Source organism: Lissotriton helveticus, chromosome 5_1 (genome assembly GCF_964261635.1).
Source record: "Lissotriton helveticus chromosome 5_1, aLisHel1.1, whole genome shotgun sequence".
Taxonomy (NCBI): Eukaryota; Metazoa; Chordata; class Amphibia; order Caudata; family Salamandridae; genus Lissotriton; species Lissotriton helveticus.
This window is the reverse complement of record NC_136065.1, coordinates 1,507,781,606-1,507,786,629: the sequence shown is the minus strand read 5'-3', so window position 1 is coordinate 1,507,786,629 and position 5,024 is coordinate 1,507,781,606. Positions and strand designations below refer to the sequence as shown.

At 35.9% G+C, this 5,024-nt stretch overlaps 1 long non-coding RNA gene across 1 annotated transcript; it reads left to right on the top strand.

The window, feature by feature from the left end:
• Nucleotides 1-913: 913 nt before the first annotated feature.
• LOC144753673 (uncharacterized) lies at nt 914-1,338 on the top strand. Its single transcript, XR_013594468.1, has 3 exons — nt 914-948; nt 1,069-1,145; nt 1,230-1,338. It is a non-coding gene; the product is annotated as an uncharacterized LOC144753673 (long non-coding RNA).
• The last annotated feature ends 3,686 nt before the right edge of the window (nt 1,339-5,024 follow it).

The following is a 5,024-nucleotide window of genomic DNA, read 5'->3' as shown; positions in this document are numbered from 1 at the left end:
GCTGGCAGTGATAGCCATTCACCCCTCTATAGGTTGGGACTGCTCTCAGTGATATCCATCCACCCCCCAGGGGTTAAGTAATGCTGGAAGTTATAGCCATCCACCCCTCTAAAGGTTGGGACTGCTGGCAGTGATAGCCATCCACCCCCCATATGGGCTGGACAATGCTGCAGTGATAGCCATCCACCCCTCTATAGGTCAGGACTGCTGGCAGTGATAGCCATCCACCACCTATGGGCTCGACAATGCAGGCATTGATAGCCATCCACCCCCTGTTGGTTAGAACTGATGGTAGTTACAGCCATCCACCCCCTATGGGTTCAGTAATACTGGAAGTGATAGCCATCCACCCCCTATGGGTTATGTTACGCTGGCAGTGATAGCCATCCACCTAACTATGGGCTGGACAATGCTGGCAGTGATAGCCATCCACCCCCCTAAATGTTGGAACTGCTGATATTTATAGCCATCCACCCCCTATGGGTTCAGTAATTCTGGCAGTGATAGCCATCCAGCCCCCATGGGTTAAGTTATGCTGGTAGTGATAGCCATCCACCCCCTATGGGTTCAGTAATTCTGGCAGTGATAGCCATCCCTCCCCTATGTGTTTAGTAATGCTGGCAGTGATAGCCATCCACCCCTCTATAGGTTGGGACTGCTGGCAGTGATAGCCATCCACCCCCCTATAGGTAGGGACTGCTGGGAGTAATAGTCATCTACCCCTCTATGGGTTGTACAGTGCTAGCAGTGATAGCCATCCACACCTCTATAGGTTAGGACTGCTGGGAGTGATAGCCATCCACCCCCCTATGGGCTGGACAATGCTGGCAGTGATAGCCATCCATCCCTCTATAGGTTAAGACTGCTGGCAGTGATAGTCATCCACCCCCTATGGGTACAGTAATGCTGAAAACAACTATACTGGCAAAGACCAACCTAAAAAAATATGTAAGTATCTTCACAATGTGAATCATGAAGATACACTTTTGTAGTAGAAATGAGCTCTAACATTGCAAATGTACCAAAACATTAATTAATAATATACTACTTTCATGTTTTTCATAACAGCTACAACAACATCACAAACAATTATCCCCAACTAAAGAAGCAAGCAGCTCCTAATTTTGCTGTAAATTCAAAAACACGTAAGTATAAACATTCCTACTTATCACTAACATAGATTATTTATCACATTTAATTTGACATTAACTATTATATACATTTTATAGATATACAAAGTACAAAATGACCGAAGGAGCCGAATTTGTGACCAGCCAGAAAGGAAAACTATTACTATGCTACATGGGTTACACTTATACACAAGAAAAGCAATATGGCATGCAAGTTAATTGGAAATGTTGTAAATATTATTCTAACAAGTGCTATGGCAGAGCAACAACTAAAGAAGCTACAGTACTGTATACTAGGGAACACAATCATCCACCTAATGTTACTGAAATAGAAGTTAGAACAGCTTTGGAAAATATAAAAGAAGCTAGTACAGGTTCCCAAAAGCAAACAAATGTCATTTTAAAAGAAGCCATTCCTAAAATCCCAAAAACTGCCACAACTCAAATGCCAAATATCCTCTCCTTAAAAAGAACTATAGCACGAACTAAAAAAGCTACTACTTCTACAACACCATCTCCCAGAACATATCAGGATATAAATGTAACTGCTAACCAAATAATAACTTTAAATAAACAACCATTTATAGTTTACGACAACGAAAACAATGACAAAAGGCTTATAATTTTTGGTACCAGTATGAATTTAGTTAAACTGCAGCAAAGCCAATATTGGATGATGGATGGAACATTTAACATCTGTCCCAAACCATTTTTCCAATTATACACAATACATGGCCTCTACCACAACTGCAACATACCTTTGCTATATGCACTATTACCAAACAAAAATAATTCCACATATATGGAGTTAATAAATATAATTAAACAAAAAACTAATGATTTTTCTCCTGAAAGTATCATTCTTGATTTTGAGCAAGCAATGCTCTCAACTATCATAAAAATCCACCCCCATACCTGCATTCAAGGCTGCTATTATCATTTAAACCAGTGTTTATGGAGACACCTTCAAAAAACTACCCTAAGTGTCGAATATGCTACAAACTCATCTTTTGCTTTCCAAATTAAAAAACTCATTGCACTTGCTTATGTACCTGAAACAGACGTAGCTGAACACTACAACATTCTTATAGACAGCCCCTTCTACAAACAAAATGAAGCTAAATTAAGTCCATTTCTGGACTACTTTGAAGACACCTGGGTAGGCAGACTCCACAGATCTGGCCACAGACGAAATCCCAAATTCCTCATACCCTGGTGGAACGTTTACAGAAGTACCCTTAACGGAGATTCAAAAACTAACAATGCAGTGGAAGGTTGGCACAATGCATTTGTACAATCAACTGGCAGAACCAAACCTACTCTAGAACATTTCATTAAATGCCTACAGAAAGAACAGAGCTACCAGGAATTTAGAATGGACCAATCTGTAACTGAACTTGTCCCTAAAACATCAAAGCAAAATAAACAAATGCACAAGTACCTGGAAGAACAAGTTAAACTTTACCCTAGTACAAAAGGCATAGAATACCTAAATATCATTGCCAAAACACTACTCTAATTATTTCCCAAAATGTTATAAAACACTAAAAGTATCACCTAAGTATGGAAAAATATGTAACGTGAGCTTCTAAAGTATTTAATGTATGCAATATATAGAGATATTATTATAATATATGCACACATTAAAACTAAATAACAAGTAAAAAACTATTCCATAATAAAAATAACATTACCCACCCACACAAAATAAGAAAGCAAGGACTTACCAATCATGTTGTCAATCCAATAACCTCCTTGTCCACCAAAGTAATCCAGGTAGTGCCAAATTAACCCCCAAAAAAATGTAAAAATACAACTGTTCCAAAATTAAGACATCCACGTTATCCAGAGCCATCGAATAAGCATAAAAACCCGAAAAAATTGAAAAATAGAAAGAATCGCTCCAGCAAAACCGAAAAATGTAAAGAAGTGTGTGTAAAGCAGTGTTGAATTAAACAAACAAACACTTCCTTTAAAAAAAACGGAACTTCCGATGTAGCGTACACCTATGACAAAAACATAGAAAACAGACATTCCCACCCACATTAATTAGCTAGTAATTAGGTACAAACATATTAAAATAGATTATTTCACTTGTAGATATACCGTAAAAGACTAAAATTCACTCTATATATAATGAGTTAACTAACACTACGTGTATATACCATAAGTAATTATCTGTTTTCGAAATCTAAAACATACCTCCCTCACATTCAACAACACAAAATATAAGGTCACTAATCTCAAAACATCATTAAAATACACATAAAACATATAAAATAAACCTTACCTGAAGCGACATGAAGTGTCTCCCAACCGCGATCAGCCCTTCTTCCAAATAACCCAAAACGACCTAACCCGGTTACAAAATAAAGCACCCAAATGCAATAAAATAGTCCCAAGTATAAAATATAATATATATACTTCACTAAATATGCAAAAATGAACATTAAGTTTCTATTATTGTAAAGAAATATTTACTTTAATCCTACAATGATTTGATTAACAAATATGTAAATGAATGTAATAAATAAATATTATGAAAAGAATAATATTTATATTAACAATGTCTAGAAATATAACTACATTGTCAAAAATTATAATAATAGAAAAATGTGTTAAAAATATGTGACTTACATAATAAATATTTTATGTATTGAAATAAAGTGTAAAAAATACTTTTGTTATTTCTACATTTCTTTATGAAATTACAATATGTAAAAGAGATAATAAATAATATTCATTTTTGTACAAAAAGTATGAAAATAATAATGCTTCTGTATAGTTGCTTATCATTGTGTTTATAAAATATGTTTATAAAACCAAATGTAATAAAAAGAATTTTGTAATGAAATAACATTTTATTTGTGAAACATAAATAAAAATAATGTTTCTACAATCATGTTGAACTATTTGTATCATTATCTTACTATAATGTAACAATCTTATCAGAAATTTTGCACTGTATATTAAATGTGAGTATATGTTGGTCTCTAATAATTTAATTATTACTATACCAAATCCAGCGTACATTAAATTAAACCTGACTCTGAACCCAAAAAATACCCCTTTACCCAAAAACCCAAAACTGACCCTGAACCCTAAAAATACCCCTTTACCCAAAAACTGAAAACTGACCCTGAACCCTAAAAATACCCCTTTACCCAAAAACCCAAAACTGACCCTGAACCCTAAAAATACCCCTTTACCCAAAAACTAAAAACTGACCCTGAACCCAAAAAATACCCCTTTACCCAAAAACCCAAAACTGACCCTGAACACTAAAAATACCCCTTTACCCAAAAACTGAAAACTGACCCTGAACCCTAAAAATACCCCTTTACCCAAAAACACAAAACTGACCCTGAACCCTAAAAACGACCCCTTTACCCAAAAACCCAAAACTGACCCTGAACCCTAAAAATACCCCTTTACCCAAAAACTGAAAACTGACCCAGAACCCAAAAAATACCCCTTTACCCAAAAACCCAAAACTGACCCTGAACCCTAAAAATACCCCTTTACCCAAAAACTGAAAACTGACCCTGAACCCAAGAAATACCCCTTTACCCAAAAACTGAAAACTGACCCTGAACCCTAAAAATACCCCTTTACCCAAAAACTGAAAACTGACCCTGAACCCAAGAAATACCCCTTTACCCAAAAACTGAAAACTGACCCTGAACCCAAGAAATACCCCTTTACCCAAAAACTGAAAACTGACCCTGAACCCAAGAAATACCCCTTTACCCAAAAACTGAAAACTGACCCTGAACCCAAAAACTACACCTTTACCCAAAAACTGTAAACTAACCCTGAACCCAAGAAATACCCCTTTACCCAAAAACTGAAAACTGACCATAAACCCTAAAAATACCCCTTTAACCAAGAACT